Here is an 18,502-nt window from a genome sequence, read left to right on the forward strand (position 1 = left end):
ACTTCAAATAATCATGACGATATCCAGGCAATGATCATTATATAGGCATCATGTCCGATTAGTAGATCGACTCCTGCCTACATCTACTACTATTACTCCACTCATCGACCGCTATCCAGCATGCATCTAGTGTATTAAGTTCATGGAGAAACGGAGTAATGCAATAAGAACAATGACATGATGTAGACAAGATCTATTTATGTAGAAATATACCCCATCATTTTATCCTTAATAGCAACGATACATACGTGTTGGTTCCCCTTCTGTCACTGGGATCAAGCACCGTAAGATCGAACCCACTACAAAGCACCTCTTCCCATTGCAAGATAAATAAATCAAGGTGGCCAAACAAAACCCAAATATCAGAGAAGAAATACAAGGCTATAAGCAATCATGCATATGAGAGATCAAAGAAACTCAACAAACTTTCATGGATAAAAAGAGATAGATGTGATCATAAACTCAAAGTTCATCAGATCCCAACAAACACACCACAAAAAGAGTTACATCATATGGATCTCCAAGAGACCATTGCATTGAGAATCAAACAAGAGAGAGAGGAAACCATCTAGCTACTAACTACGGACCCGAAGGTCTACAAAGAACTACTCACGCATCATCAGAGAGGCACCAATGGAAGTGGTGAACCCCTCCGTGATGGTGTCTCGATTGGATCTGGTGGTTCTGGACTCGGTAGCGGCTGGAATTGATTTTCGTCGACTCCCCTAGGGTTTCTGGAACATTGGGGTATTTATAGAGCAAAGAGGCGGCCCGGGAGGCACCTGAGGTGGGCACAACCCACCAGGGCGCGCCTGTGCTCCCCTTGGAGCACCCCCCAGGCGCTTCTCCTGCCCATTGGATGTCTTCTGGTCAAAAAAAAATCCACAAAAAGTTTTGCTGCGTTTGGACTCCGTTTGATATTGATTACCTGCGATGTAAAAAACATGCAAAAACAGCAACTGGCACTTCGCACTATGTCAATAGGTTAGTACCAAAAAATGATATAAAATGACTATAAAATGATTATAAAACATCCAAGAATTATTATATAACAACATGAAACAATAAGAAAATATAGATACATTGGAGACGTATCAGCATCCCCGAGCTTAATTCCTGCTCGTCCTCGAGTAGGTAATGATAAAAACAGATTTTTGATGTGGAATGCTGCCTAACATGTCATCTCATATTCTTTTCTTTATAGCATGGACCTTTGGAATTTTATATTTTTCAAAGCAATAGCTAGTTTTGAGATGATAATTTAGATACTCGAGCATACCAACAAACAACCATGTCTTTCAAAATATCAACGCTAAAATAAGTTATCCCTAGCCCGTCATGCTCAATCATTGATCCATTCATGAAACACACTTGCATATTAACTACACCCAATGGTCAAGTATGATCATAGTGCCCCCTAGTTGGTGCTTTATAAGAGAAGATGGAGACTCAAATTAAAAATAAAAATTGCATAAAGTAAAAGAAAGGCCCTTCGCACAAGGAAGTAGGGATTTGTAGAGGTGCCAGAGCTCAAAGCGAACATTGAGAGATAAAAACATTTTGAGAGGCATACTTTTCCCACCAACAAAAACGACTTAGAGTTCCCAACACTTTACATGCTAGATATATCATAGGCGGTTCCCAAACAGAAAATAAGTTTATCCCTTTTTCCACCATACTTTCACTTTCCATGGCTAACAGTATCCACGGGTGCCTTCTATACCAACACTTCCCAAGAAATTTATTATTTGACAACATAAAGTAAATTCATTTTTCATTTCAGGATTGGGCATCCCTAATACCTTTGCCTTACTCTCGTGCAATCACAAGTGAATAAACACTCATCGTGAGAATAACACATCTAGCATGGAAAATATTACCCACCCCTCACCGCCTCGCGAGCGGTATGAGCACACAAAAGAGAAATTTATTTTGAATATTAGAGATGGGACATACAAATTTGCTTAGAACGGCAAAAAGAATACCGCATATAGGTATGTATAGTGGACTCATGTGGCAAAACTCGCTTAAAGGATATTGGATGCACAAGTAGTGATCATACTTAGTGCAAGGCTAGCAAAAGATTAGGAAGCGACCAACGAAGAAACGAATAATCGCATAAGCGAGAATTAAGCATAATTAACACCGAATAATGCACCACAAGTAAGATGTAATTTCATTGCATGACTATTGACTTTCGTGCTTGCATAGGGAATCACAAACCTTAACACCAATATTCTTACTAAAGCATAATTACTCACCAACATGACTCACATATCACATCATCATATCTCAAAACTATTACAAAGAATCAACTTTATTTTTTCCAATGGTCTTCATGAAAGTTTTTATTATATCCTTCTTGGATATCTATGACTTTGGGACTAATTTTCATGTGTTGCTTTTAATAAGCTCAAACAAATATAAGTGAAGATCATGAGCATAATATTTCTTTCTCTCAAATTAATTTGAGTGAAGTAAGAGAGAATTTATTAATTTTTTACTAACTCTCAAATAAATCTAAGTGAAGCAAGAGAGCATTTCTTCAAAAAATACCAAAGCACACCGTGCTAAGAAAGATATAAGTGAAGCACTAGAGTAAATCCATAGCTCATAAAAATTTAAGTGAAGCATAGAGAGCAATTCTAACAATTCATGGCATAATTTTGGCTCTCTCAAATAGGTGTGTCTAGCAAGGGATCAAGACTAAAAACACAAAACAAAACAAGCAAAGACTCATATCATACAAGATGCTCCGACCAAAACACATAGTATGTGACGAATAAAAATATAGCTTCGAGTAAAATACCGATGGTTGTTAGAAGAAAGAGGGGATGCCACTCAGGGCATCCCCTAGCTTAGTTGCTTGCTTTTCTTTGGATAATTGCTTGGGGTGCCATGGGCATCCCCAAGCTTAGGATCTTCTTACTCCTTATTCCTTCATCCATCGTAAGATAAACGAAAACTTGAAAACTTCAATCATACGAAACTCAACAAAACCTTCATGAGACCCGTTAGTATAAGAAAACAAATCACTACTATAAGTGTAGTTGCAAACCAATTCATATTTTAATCTTGCATTGTATCTAATTTGTTCCAACTTTTCTATGTCAAAAACTCATTAAAGAAAACCATAGAATCATCAAAACAAGCACACAACCCAAAGAAAACAGAATCTGTCAAAAACAGAATAGTCTGTAGCAATCTGGATATTTCTAATACTCCTGTAACACCAAAAACTCTGAAAAATTAGGACGACCTGATAAATTTGTATATTTAAACTTATGCAAAAATAATTGGTATTTTATCGCTCTCTTCTTAGAAATGAGAATTCTTTTTGTGAGCGTCAAAGTTTCTGTTTTTCAGCAAGATCAAACAACTATCACCCAAGAACATCCTAAAGGCTTTACTTGGCATGTAGCGACCAGACCTCAAACAGTCTGATCTCTGTGCTCAGGTGTCATCCCTGGATTAGTAATGCTGACACCACACTGTACTCAGAGGATTTATAACAGAGTAGCAATCACACACTTATTACACCGAGTGTCTCAATAGAGAACTTATTACAATAAATATGGCTTAAGGCCATCTAATAACAATAACAGCGGAAGGCTTGGAAGATAAGTGAGTCCATCAACTCCAACGGCATCACTGAGTATAGAACCATGACCTAAAAACTCCTTAATCGTCGTCTGAAAAGTCTGCAACATTAACGTTGCAGCCCGAAACGGGTCAGCACATGGAATATGCTGGCAATGTAACACATAGAGAGTAATGGAATGAAACAGCTATTCTATATGCATATTTGGCTGGTGGAAAGCTCTATGGTTATAGTTTTGCGTAAAGCCAATTTTTCCCTACTTCAAAGGAATAAATTTATTTAACTATCATGGTAGTTGTTAAACATTGAGAATGGTTGACAGCATTCTCAATCCCAATTAAACATCATCATTAAACAAAACCCAACAAAATTAATTTAGAGTAACATGTTGAGATTCACATGATAATCCAGGTACTAGATACTCAAGTTGTCCATAACCGGGGACACGGCTAATCATGATTAGTTTATTACACTCTGCAGAGGTTTGCGCACTTTTCCCCACAAGACTCGATCGCCTCCGTTTGGTTTCTCGCACTACATGGTGTTTGATAAGACGGATGACCGAGACATAGTCTTTCAGAAGCGCTAGCACCTTACGATGGATAGACCGTTACACCTAATTTCCCCTACATCAACTAGTCTACCCTGTAAGAGTTCGCACGACTTAATAAACTATGCTAGAGCCCATAATAGCTTGTGGCTGCACACGGAAGTTCTAGTATGAATAGTCTCATGATCCCTTTGAGCCTGGGTGGCGGTCCAAAAGAAAACATGCAAGTCCTGGACTACCCAGGTGCCTCAATCCACCCAGATGTATGTTTAAGTTGCCACCTTAGATAAACCATTAATTAACAATACTCACATCTGTCATGGATATCACTCACCCAATCCACGTCTACTAGCATAGCATGGCACAATAAGCAAACTTAGAAGTAACTCCCAAAGGTTTGATAGTAAACAGGTAATAGGTACTACCTCAACTACTTCCCATCCCATAATTTAATTAAATCCTAATCATGCAATGTTTGAGGATTGATCTAATGCAATAAAACTGGGTAGTAGAAAAGGTATGATCAAAGTGTTACTTGCCTTGCTGATGATCCACGAAACCTAGAGATTCGAAGTAACACGCGGCGCACTCCGGGTACTCTATCGCAAACAAACAAACAAGCATACAATAAGTACTCATCTAATGCACGGGTAAAAGTCAAATAAGAGATCTAACCAGAAGGTTCAACTTAAGAACTCCGGTTTGCAAAAAGAATCAAATCGAACAAAACAACGAAAGTCAAACGGCGAAAGAAAACAACTTCGTTCTGCTAATCTGGATCTAAGTCAAATTTTACAGTAGCAAAAACTTGTTTAAGTTGGTTAAACGGATAGAGGGTTTTGAGACGAAACTCCAGGCGCTTGAATCGCCTAATTCCGATAAACGAGCGAAAAGTTATACTAAAACGAAAATCGGATCAGGAATCGCGATCAGAAAAATCGCGGATTTAATCCGAGAAAAAGAAAAACGACGAACGTTTGTTAGAACGAACGAACGGACGAATGCTCGCTAAATAAATAAATTGGAAAAACTGATCTATTTAAAAAAACCAACGGAAAAACCGAACGGTTTTTCGAAAAAAAACCGGCGCGGATTTCGTGACGAACCTCGGGCTGCGTTTGACGAGGCGGCGGCATCCAGCGGCGGCGGCGGCGGCGGGGCGACAGCGGGGCGGCGACGCTGGTGGCGGCGGCGGCGGGGCTGGGGGCTGGGGGCGGCTCGGGATAGGGTTTGGCTGGGGCTGGGCCTCCCCCCGGCTTATAAGGGCGAGTCGGGCCGGAGTCCGGGTCGAACACGGCCCGTAGGTTGGTTCTTTTTTTTAAAATAATTACGCGCAGAAGAAAAATAAAAAAGAAATACTAAATGGACTCCGGAAATCCCGAAATAAATTTTCCCGGGCTTCTAAAATCAAGCCGCACAAGGTGAACATTTATTTGGGGCCTAAATGCAATTTTGAAAAACGCACATTTTTCCTAAATTCAAATAAAATAACGAAAAACTCCGAAATAAAATCTTATTTAATTTTATTATTAAATCCTCAATATTTCTATATTTTGGGAGTCATTTTATTCCCTCTCTCATATTTTTGTAATAGAAATAATTGATGATAAAATAAATAAAATCAAATGATCCTATTCTCAAAATTCGAGAAAACTCAAATATGAAAATAACGAAATCCCCAACTCTCTTCGTGGGTCCTTGAGTTGCGTAGAATTTCTAGGATCAAAACCAAAAGCAAATAAATATGATATGCATTGATGATCTAATGTATAACATTCCAAATTGAAAATTTGGGATGTTACAAACCTACCCCCCTTAAGATGAATCTCGCCCTCGAGATTCGGGTTGGCTAGAAAATAGGTGAGGGTGGTCCTTGAGCAAATCTTCCTCTCGCTCCCAGGTGGCTTCATCCTCCGTGTGGTGGCTCCACTGAACCTTGCAAAATTTGATAACCTTGCTGCGGGTGACTCGACTGGCATACTCTAGAATCTTAACTGGTTTCTTCTCATAGGTCAAATCGTTATCCAACTGAATTGCTTCCAATGGCATTGTGTCTCTCAAGGGTATGTCAGCCATCTCCGCGTGGCACTTGTTCAACTGAGAAACGTGGAACACATCATGAACTCCTGACAATTCTCCGGGCAATTCCAACTTGTAGGCCACTTCTCCCATATGCTCCAAAACTCGATATGGTCCTACAAATCGTGGCGCTAACTTCCCTTTAACACCAAAACGCTTTGTTCCCCGAAGGGGTGATACTCGAAGATAAGCTCTATATCCAACTTCGTAAACTGTCTCCTTGTGTTTAGAATCTGCATAACTCTTCTGTCTGGACTGGGCTATCTTGAGCCTATCACGAATCAACTTCACCTTCTGTTCAGACTCTTTAATCAAGTCAGGTCCAAACAACTGGCGGTCTCCAACTTTGTCCCATGACAACGGTGTCCTGCACCTCTTTCCATACAAGGCTTCAAAAGGGGCCATCTTTAAACTGGTTTGGTAACTGTTGTTGTAAGAGAACTCTGCATATGGCAAATTGCCGTCCCAACTAGATCCGTAATCTAGCGCACAAGCTCTCAGCATATCCTCCAAAATCTGATTGACTCTCTCGGTCTGTCCATCTGTCTGTGGATGAAAACCTGTACTGAATTCTAGCCTGGTACCCAAAGTTTCATGCAACTGCTTCCAGAACTTTGAGGTAAACTGGGTTCCTCTATTTGATACGATACTCCTTGGAACTCCATGCAGACATACGATCCTGGTCATGTATATCTTTGCCAACTTAGCACTGGTGTAAGTGGTCTTTACCGGGATGAAATGAGCTACCTTCGTCAATCGATCAACTACAACCCAAATCGAGTCATAGCCTGAACGAGTCCTGGGTAATCCCGTGATAAAATCCATGCCTAACTTATCCCACTTCCATTCGGGTATCGGCAATGGTTGTAACAATCCTGCTAGCTTCTGATGCTCTGCCTTTACTCTCTGACATACATCACAAACTGCTACATACTCTGCAATATCTTTCTTCATTCCGGTCCACCAGAAAATATCCTTCAAATCCAAATACATCTTGGTATTTCTTGGGTGAATCGAATACGGTGACTCGTGTGCCTCTTGCAGAATCAACTTCCTGATCTCCGGGTCATTGGGCACGTAAACACGGTCTTCAAACCATAGGGTGTCGTGCTCATCCTCACGAAATCCTTTAGCCTTTCCCTTGCTAAGTTTCTCCTTAATAGAAGCAATCTCCTTGTCAGTCCTTTGGGCTTCTCTGATTTTATCCATCAATGTAGACTGAATCTCCAATCCTGCTACATAGCCTCTCGGGACTATTTCTAAGCATAACTCTCGAAGATTTTCAGCTAACTCCCTTGGTATTTCTCCTGTCATTAATGTATTGACATGGCTCTTACGACTTAATGCGTCAGCTACTACATTAGCCTTTCCAGGATGGTAATGCAATCTCATATCATAATCCTTGATGAGCTCCAACCATCTCCTTTGTCTGAGGTTTAACTCCTTCTGTGTGAAAATATACTTCAAACTCTTATGATCCGTATACACCTCGCAATGGTTTCCAATCAGAAATTGTCTCCAAGTTTTCAGTGCACGCACTATGGCTGCTAACTCCAAATCATGCGTAGCATAATTCAACTCATGAGGCTTCAGTTGTCTTGAGGAATATGAAACAACTCTCCCTTCCTGCATAAGCACTGCTTCAAGTCCTTGACGTGAAGCGTCGCAATACACCTCATAATCCTTGGTCTGATCTGGCAAAATCAACACTGGTGAAGTAACCAAGCGTTTCTTCAACTCCTGGAAACTAGCCTCACATTCCTCAGTCCATTTGAACTTGGTATCCTTCTTTAATAACTCCGTCATAGGCTTCGCAATCTTTGAGAAATTCTCAATGAATCTCTAGTACTATCCTGCGAGTCCAAGAAAACTCCGAATCTCTCCAACCGTGGTTGGTGCTTCCCACTTGTTCACGGTATCAATTTTTGTGGGATCAACTGATATTCCTTCTCCGGATATAACGTGTCCGAGAAATCCTACTTCCTTCAGCCAAAACTCACATTTGCTGAACTTGGCATACGACTGATGTTCTCTGAGCTTTTCAAGTACCAATCGCAAATGTTACTTATGCTCTTCTTCATTCTTCGAGTAAACCAGGATATCATCAATGAACACTACGACGAACTTATCCAAAAACTCCATAAACACTTTGTTCATCATGTTCATAAAATATGCAGGTGCGTTAGTCATACCAAATGACATAACGATATACTCGTACAGCCCATACCTGGTGGTAAAAGCTGTCTTAGGAATATCCTGTTCTTGAATCTTCAACTGGTGGTATCCTGATCGCAGATCGATCTTGGAAAATACCTTAGCTCCTTGCAATCGATCAAACAGATCATTAATCATTGGTAGTGGGTACTTGTTCTTGATTGTTACTTCATTCAATCCTCGATAATCAACAACCATCCTTAATGATCCATCCTTCTTCTCCACTAGAAGTACTAGCGATCCCCAAGGCGAAGAACTTGGGCGAATATATCCTTTATCCAATAACTCCTTAATCTGCTTCTTAATTTCCACCAAATCCTTTGCAAGCATCCTGTATGGTCTCTTCGATATTGGCCCTGTGGCTGGCAATAGCTCAATCAAAAACTCAATATCTCTATCCGCTGGCATGCCTGGCAACTCCTCTGGAAATACATCAGGGAATTCCTTTACCACTGGTACTTCCTCCTGCACAACTCCTGTTAAGCAATTTACTTGAGTCCCTTTTGGCACATGCCGGGATACATACTTGATCCTTCTCTCTTCTGGGGTGGTAAGCAAAATTGTCTTACTGGCGCAATCGATGTTTCCTCCGTACATCGACAACCAATCCATACCCACAATTACATCCAATCCTTGTGATTCCAAAATGATTAAATCCGAGGGAAACACATGCCTACCTATACTCAATGGCACTTGAAAACATCCTTGACTGGCCATATACTCCGCTCCTGGTGAGCTTACTAGCATAGGTGTTCTAAGAACCTTAGTGGGCAGGTTATACTTATCCACAAATCCCCTTGAGATCTATGAATGCAATGCACCAGTATCAAAAAGAACGAGTGCAGTAAATGACTTAACCAAAAACTTACCGATGAAGACATCTGTCTGCTCTTCAACCTCCTCCACGTTTACGTGGTTCACCTGTCCCCTGTTGAAAGAGTTCGGCTTCTTCCTAGAGCTTCCATTGCTATTTCCATTTTGTAATTCAGGACATTCATTTGCATAATGTCCTGTCTTCGAACACTTAAAGCAAGTGACTTGGCTCAGGTCCTTCTTGGCTGGGGTTGATGGGTTGGTGCGATTCTGGCCATTGCTTCCTCCATTCCCATTACCATTCCTGGGGCCATTGTGATTGTGCGAGCTACCTCCTCCATGGGTATGCTAAAAATGTCCTCCCGGTCTAGGGGTAAAACATGACTTCTGCTGAGCTCCTGAATTGTACTTCCCTTGTCCATACTTCCTCTTGCGATTCTCAATTTGCTGCTGCTTCCCTTCAATCATAAGAGCACGATCTACCAACTCCTGGTAGTTGTTGAAGGTTGCTACCATCAACTGCATGCTCAACTCATCATTCAATCCTTCCAGAAACTTCTCCTGCTTAGCTGCATCCGTAGCAACATCATTTGGGGCATAACATGCTAACTTACTAAAGTCCTCTACATACTGGCCAACTGTCCGTCCTCCTTGGTGCAAGTTGCGAAACTCACGCTTCTTCATGGCCATAGCTCCTGCTGAAACGTGGGCAGTGCGAAAAGCCTGCTGAAATTGGTCCCATGTGACAGTGTCGACAGGGAAAGTGGCTGTGAAATTCTCCCACCATGATGCTGCGGGTCCTTCAAGCTGATGTGCGGCAAACTTCACCTTCTCCGCATCTGTGCATCCTACTGTGGTCAACTCTCTAGCTGTCTTGCGGAGCCAATCATCTGCTACTATCAGCTTGGTGCTACTGGAAAACACCGGCGGATTCAGCCTAAGAAAACGGGCTAAGTGATCAACAGGTGGTGGTGGTGGTGGTGGGTTGTTGTTGTTGTTCCCCTGGTTCTGATTCTGGACTAGCAACTGCATCAATGTGTTCTACTGCTGGATCAACTGGGTGAGCTCCGGTGGAAAGGTAAATTCGGGGTCACGTCTCGGAGGCATCTGAGGGTTTAGAAAAGATGAGATGTAAGAATAGAGGGGGTCTAAAGAGAAAACACTACCCATATGCACATGAGGCAAAAGCAAACAATTCACTTCATTCAATCAAACAAGGGCATACAATCGATCTAACTATCACAAAAGTGCTCGGACTACTGTATTTACATGGTGGACTACTACTACTGATGAGGTGGTCTACTAGAAATATTCTTCGGTTGCAGACTCCATGATATCTGCTCCGGCTTCATCAACATAATCATCATCGCTATCATCTGGGTCTGAGTCGGTGTCGTCGATGATGATGTAGTCTTCCGGGCTAATCTCCTTGGGTTCTTCGTCTTCATCTACTGGTGTAGGGTCTCCCATAAATACTGCTAGCTTCATAGTTAGGTCGGCATTCTTATCCACCAATACTTCAATTTCCTCTTCATATTCTTCACGTGTAGCCTTGAGTTATTCCTTCAGTTCCTTGATTCTTGTCTTAGCCTTCTTCAGATCTATCATTTCGGCGCACATCTGGTTCTCCTATCGTCGAATGTGCTGGTTTAACTCCTGGATAAAAGCTGCAATTGATCTATCCTTCCTGGTGCTAATCATCTCCCAGTGCTCATCTCGGTGCCCACAAATCTGGTAGATTGTATCCTTGAGATCATTGCGGTAGACTTCTCAAATGCATCCCATGGTGATGTGAGCTGCCATGCTCTTTCCTAGACTCCAAGTTGGTGCATCAAAAGAAAACTCTATGGGCTCAGTGACTGGCATGAATGTCCTTCTTGGAACTTGAACTTGAATCATCCAGCGCTGTTCTTCAGGTAAAGTGGCGTTGTAGGTTCCGGTGAAGCTTGGTACTCCTATGTTCAGGTATCTAGTGACTTCCTTCAAGTGACGTCCAAAAGGTGTATCGTCATCCGGTTGCGTGAACTTGTTCTTTGCATCCACCATCCTAAAGAGTAGAAAAGATGAGAGGTCAGAAAAGAAGAGAATGAATAGTGATCTAGGTCTTTAGCTTAGTGGTCGTGTCCTACAGTCAGCGTGTGCTCTGATACCATCTCTGTAGCGACCAGACCTCAAACAGTCTGATCTCTATGCTCAGGTGTCATCCCTGGATCAGTAATGCTGACACCACACAGTACTCGGAGGATTTATAACAGAGTAGCAATCACACACTTATTACATCGAGTGTCTCAACAGAGAACTTATTACAATAAATATGGCTTAAGGCCATCTAATAACGATAACAACGGAAGGCTTGGAAGATAAGTGAGTCCATCAACTCCAATGACATCAATGAGTACAGAACCACGACCTAAAAACTCCTTAATCGTCGTCTGAAAAGTCTGCAACATTAACGTTGCAGCCCGAAACGGGTCAGCACATGGAATATGATGGCAATGTAACACATAGAGAGTAATGGAATGAAACAGCTATTCTATATGCATATTTGGCTGGTGGAAAGCTCTATGGTTACAGTTTTGCGTAAAGCCATTTTTTCCCTACTTCAAAGGAATAAATTTATTAAACTATCATGGTAGTTGTTAAACATTGAGAATGGTTGACAACATTCTCAACCCCAATTAAACATCATCATTAAACAAAACCCAACAAAATTAATTTAGAGTAACATGTTGAGATTCACATGATAATCTAGGTACTAGATACTCAAGTTGTCCATAACCGGGGACACGGCTAATCATGATTAGTTTATTACACTCTGCAGAGGTTTGCGCACTTTTCCCCACAAGACTCGATCGCCTCCGTTTGGTTTCTCGCACTACATGGTGTTTGAGAAGACGGATGACCAAGACATAGTCTTTCAGAAGCGCTAGCACCTTACGATGGATAGACCGTTACACCTACTTCCCCCTACATCTACTAGTCTACCCTGTAAGATTTCGCACGACTTAATCAACTATGCTAGAGTCCATAATAGCTTGTGGCTGCACACGGAAGTTTCTAGTATGAATAGTCTCATGATCCCTTTGAGCCTGGGTGGCGGTCCAAAAGAAAACAGGCAAGTCCCGGACTACCCAGGTGCCTCAATCCACCCAGATGTGTGTTTAAGTTGCCACCTTAGATAAACCATTAATTAACAATACTCACATCTATCATGGATATCACTCACCCAATCCACGTCTACTAGCATAGCATGGCACAATAAGCAAACGTAGAAGTAACTCCCAAAGGTTTGATAGTAAACAGGTAATAGGTACTACCTCAACTACTTCCCATCCCACAATTTAATTAGATCCTAATCATGCAATATTTGAGGATTGATCTAATGCAATAAAACTGGGTAGTAGAAAAGGTATGATCAAAGTGTTACTTGCCTTGCTGATGATCCGCGAAACCTAGAGATTCGAAGTAACAGGCGGCGCACTCCGGGTACTCTATCGCAAACAAACAAACAAGCATACAATAAGTACTCATCTAATGCACGGGTAAAAGTCAAATAAGAGATCTAACCAGAAGGTTCAACTTAAGAACTCCGATTTGCAAAAAGAATCAAATTAAACAAAACAACGAAAGTCAAACGACGAAAGAAAACAACTTCGTTCTACTAATCTGGATCTAAGTCAAATTTTACAGTAGCAAAAACTTCTTTAAGTTGGTTAAACGGATAGAGGGTTTCGAGACGAAACTCCAGGCGCTTGAATCGCCTGATTCCGATAAACGAGCGAAAAGTTATACTAAAACGAAAATCGGATCAGGAATCGCGATCAGAAAAATCGCGGATTTAATCCGAGAAAAAGAAAAATGACGAATGTTCGTTAGAACGAACGAACGGACGAACGCTCGCTAAATAAATAAATCGGAAAAACCGATCTATTTAAAAAAGCCGAAACTAAAAACCGACAGAAAAACCGAATGGTTTTTCAAAAAAAATAAAAAAAACCGGCATGGATTTCGTGGCGAACCTCGGGCTGCGTGCGACGAGGCGGCGGCGTCCAGGGGCGGCGGCGGCAGCGGGGCGACGGCGGGGCGGCGATGCTGGTGGCGGCGGCGGCGGGGCTTGGGGCTGGGGGCGGCTCGGGCTAGGGTTTGGCTGGGGCTGGGTCTCCCCCCGGCTTATAAGGGCGAGTCGGGCCGGAGTCCGGGTCGGACACGACCCGTAGGTCGGTTCGTTTTTTTAAATAATTACGCGCAGAAGAAAAATAAAAAAGAAATACTAAACGAACTCCAAAAATCCCGAAATAAGTTTTCCCGGGCTTCTAAAATTAAGCCGCACAAGGTGAACATTTATTGGGGGCCTAAATGCAATTTTGAGAAGCGCACATTTTTCCTAAATTCAAATAAAATAACGAAAAACTCCGAAATAAAATCTTATTTAATTTTATTATTAAATCCTCAATATTTCTATATTTTAGGAAAGTCATTTTATTCCCTCTCTCATATTTTTGTAATAGAAATAATTGATGATAAAATAAATAAAATGAAATGATCCTATTCTCAAAATTTGAGAAAACTCAAATATGAAAATAACGAAATCCCCAACTCTCTCCGTGGGTCCTTGAGTTGCGTAGAATTTGTAGGATCAAAACCAAAAGCAAATAAAATATGATATGCATTGATGATCTAATGTATAACATTCCAAATTGAAAATTTGGGATGTTACATGGCACAAACACTAATTAAAACATAAAAGACACAGTCAAAACAGTAGCATAATTGTGCTAACACTCAAGAACAGAAAGCAAAAAGCAAATATAAATTTGATTCATTGGGTTGCGTCCCAACAAGCGCTATTGTTTCACGCCCCTAGCTAGGCATAAAGTAAGGATCTAAGTTTTGTCATCCGTAGTTTTGGCAACTTTTGTAAGAGTTTTCTCAAACCCGGGAGGCTCTTTGCGCTTCCCTAAATTCTTAGGAAAAGAAACCTTCTTTAGATTTAAAATATCCAATCGCTTATTGCAGAGAGTAATCAAGGTATTCATGCGATTGATACTACCATTGAGATGTTTGAGGGGTTCGTTGTATTTTTGTAATTCAACCATATGTTTATACAAATCACCAAGTTTGTCCAACATTTGAACTCCCTCAGGGGTGAAAGAGAACCCCTTCTTTTGAGGTCAAACCCCTGGAATTCCTTCTAAAATTTCATAGGCAACATTAGCATCAAGCTCAATAAAATTCCCTTTAGCGGCAAAATCTAGAAGTTGTATATGATGCAAAGCCAATCCTTTATAAAAATTATGAAGCAGGATCTTAGCATCCCCTTTAAATTGCACATATGATAGGAATCCATAAGCCTATACCAAGCATCTTTCAAATTTCCTCCTTGTCATTGCTTGAAGTATAAAACTTCAAAATCTAGTGACAAAGGAGGAGTAGACACGCTAGCCATCAGGACTAGAAAGCAAGAAAACGGTGAACAAAAAAAGGGTGAATAAAAAGGCAAATTTTTGTGAAGTGGGGGAGAGGAAAACGAGAGGCAAATTGAAAATAATGTAAATTGCGAGGAGATGATATTTGTGATTAGGAACCTGGTAGATGTAGATGATCCTCCCCGCCAATGGCGCCAGAAATTCCTTTTGATGTCTGCTAGAACTACGATGGTACTTCCCCAAAGAGGAAGGGATGATGCAGCACAGCGACGGTAGGTATTTCCCTCAGTGATGAGACCAAGGTTATCGAACTAGTAGGAGAACCAAGCAACACTATGTAAACATCACCTACACACAAATAATAAATAGGATGTACCCGACGTATTAAAGGGGTTGTCAATCCCTATCGGGTAGCAGTGCCACAAATTGGCAAACAGGCGTGACAGAGTTGTAAATATTGATAGATCGAACGCCAAATAAAATAAATTGCAGTAAGGTATTATTGGGTTTTTGGGTTTAATAGATCTGAAAATAAAAGACAAATAAAATAGATCGCAAAGGCAAATAATATGAGAAAGAGACCCGGGGGCCGTAGGTTTCACTAGTGGCTTCTCTCGAGAAAAATAGCAAACAGTGGGTAAACGAATTACTGTTGGGCAAATGATAGAACTTCAAATAATCATGACGATATCCAGGCAATGATCATTATATAGGCATCACGTCTAAGATTAGTAGACCGACTCCTACTTGCATCTACTACTATTACTCCACACATCGACCGCTATCCAGCATGCATCTAGTGTATTAAGTTCATGGAGAAACGGAGTAATGCAATAAGAACGATGACATGATGTAGACAAGATCTATTTATGTAGAAATAGACCCCATCGTTTTATCCTTAGTAGCAACGATACATACGTGTCGATTCCCCTTCTGTCATTGGGATCAATCACCGTAAGATCGAACCCACTACAAAGCACCTCTTCCCATTGCAAGATGAATAGATATAGTTGGCCAAACAAAACCCAAATATCAAAGAAGAAATACAAGGCTATAAGCAATCATGCATATAAGAGATCAAAGAAACTCAAATAACTTTCATGGATAAAAAGAGATAGATGTGATCATAAACTCAAAGTTCATCGGATCCCAACAAATACTCCACAAAAAGAGTTACATCATATGGATCTCCAAGAGACCATTGTATTGAGAATCAAACAAGAGAGAGGAAGCCATCTAGATATTAACTACGGACCCGAAGGTCTACAAAGAACTACGCACACATCATTGGAGAGGCACCAATGGAAGTGGTGAACCCCTCCGTGATGGTGTCTAGATTGGATCTGGTGGTTCTGGACTCTGCGGCTGCTGGAATTGATTTTCGTCGACTCACCTAGGGTTTCTGGAATATTGGGGTATTTATAAAGCAAAGAGGCGGTCTAGGGGGGGGGGGCAACCGAGATGGGCACAACCCACCAGGGGGCGCCTGGGCCTCCAGGCGCACCCTGGTGGGTTGTGGTCCCCTCGAAGCACCCTCTAGGAGCTTCTTCGGCCCATTGGATGTCTTTTGGTCCTGAAAAATCCACAAAAAGTTTCGCTGCATTTGGACTCCATTTGATATTGATTACCTGCGATGTAAAAACATGCAAAAAACAACAACTAGCACGTGGCACTATGTCAATAGGTTAGTACCAAAAAATGATATAAAATGATTATAAAACATCCAAGAATGATAATATAACAGCATGGAACAATAAAAAATTATAGATACATTGGAGACGTATCAGCGACGACCGAGGTGCCCTTGCGGATGGCCCTGAGCTCTTGGCAGTCATTGGTGTTGTGGCTGTGCACGTTGTGGAAGACGCAGAACGGGCGGCTGCCCTTGGATGACTCGGGGTGGTCGTAGCTGCGCTTCATCTTAGGTTCAGCCGCGAGCACAGCCGGACCCTTGCGCTTCACGTCCTGTGCTTTGGCCTTCTTATCTTCTGGGTCGGCCTTCGAAAGCTCAAGGAGGGATAGGCGACCTTCCTCGACCCTCACGCACCTGGTTGCCATGTTGAACATCTTGAGAGTCGAGCACATGTCCTTGTGTATGGCGAGCTCTTCCTTCATCTTGACGTCCCGGACACCATTGGTGAACACCGAAATGATGGCCTCGTCCGACACCTTGGGAATCTTCAGGCAAACGTTGGTGAAACACTGGATGCATTTGTGCAAGGTCTCTCCTGGCTGCTGCTTGATGCGCCGCAGGTCACCCGTAGCTGGTGCACGGTCGCGAGTGCCCTAGAAGTTGGCGATGAAGCGCTGTCGCATCTCATCCTAGGAGGAGAGATCGATCCCGCGGGGAGGTTCAGGAGCCACGAGCGCGCGCCATCCTTGAGAGCCATGGGGAACCAGTTTGCCATGACCTTCTCCTCGCCATTGGCCGCCTTGATGCTAAGTTCATAGAGCTGTAGGGACACGGCAGGGTCGGGGGTGCCGTCGTAGCATGGAGGCAGGTCTGGCTTGAACTTCCTAGGCCAGATGACGCGGTGAAGCTCTGGGGTGAACACACAATAGCCTGCCGCACTCACCAAAGCCCGCCGCGGAGGTGGGACCTAATCTTGGCGCTCACGCACCACCGCCTCGGGTGGCACGCGGTCTTGACGTGGTGGTGCTGGGAGCGCACGCACTTCTCCTTGGGGCCGCTGCACCACCTGGCAGCTTTCTTCGTCACGCGTCGATGCCCTACACGGCAGGTCGCGCCAAGGAGCCTCACACCTTGGCTCGAGGTCGATGTCTTGCCTAGTAGGTGTTGGAGGCACAATGTGGGCCACGTCACCCGCAAGAGGCGGTGGGGGAGGCAGCAAGCGGGATGGTGAAGGGGCCTCTCCAGCGGCGCTGACGAGCTCGGCGATGCGCTCTAGCCAGTCCTCGTAGAGGTCGTCGGTCGGGTGATAGCGCAGGAACTCACGTGTCAGGAGCAATGTAGCCTGCACATTCATTGGCACGCGACGAGCATGAGAAAACGTAGCAGCCGCTGGAGTGGCAGTGCACCCATCACGCCGCATAAAAGGCTTCAGCGACGAAGCCTGCTGCTCATGGGCCGTGGGGCCGGTGGCAGCATTGGACGCAGGCGATGGGGAATGACAGGGAGCACCGTCGCCTATAGGCACTGTTTGGGCGATGCGGGCAGCGAGGTAGGCCCGGCACTCAGCACGAACTTGACAATCATCAGCCATGGGAACGATAAAACGGTGGCGAATCGACCACAGGAAGAGAGGCTCCGACGCACCCCTACCTGGCGCGCCAGATGTCGGATTCGGGGCTCCACAAACCCAAGATAGATTCGAACTCTGGGGTGTGCGTGAAGAACTCAACCTCCCCAATCTGCCAACTCGTCGATCTCATTGCCTAGATCAAAGAACCGATGAAGAACATGACAAGGCAGTTTACGCAGGTTCGGTCCACCTTGCGGTGTAGTACTCTACTCCTGCTTTGTGGTGGATTAGCCTCGAGGCGGGCTGAGGTTGAACTGGTACAGAGGAAGAACAACCTCAGGAGGTGTGTTCTTGTGTTTGTGTGAGCTGGTGAGGGTGTGGATGGTCTGATTCATCCCCCTCCATGGTGGTGGCTAGGCTATACTTATAGTGGCCTTGGTCCTCTTCCCCCAAAATGAAGGCGGGAAGGGATCCCACAACGACCAAATTTGAAGGGAGACAACTAGTACATCTTATCCCGACGAAAGGTGGTCTGCGAGTGTAAAGCTTCTGGTCGTGACGTCGTGGTGGGCTCGGCGATGACCTCCGTCCTGCCGTCCTCGCGGTCTTGGTCTTG

The sequence above is a fragment of the Triticum aestivum genome, chromosome 7A, assembly GCF_018294505.1.
Source record: "Triticum aestivum cultivar Chinese Spring chromosome 7A, IWGSC CS RefSeq v2.1, whole genome shotgun sequence".
Taxonomy (NCBI): domain Eukaryota; kingdom Viridiplantae; phylum Streptophyta; class Magnoliopsida; order Poales; family Poaceae; genus Triticum; species Triticum aestivum.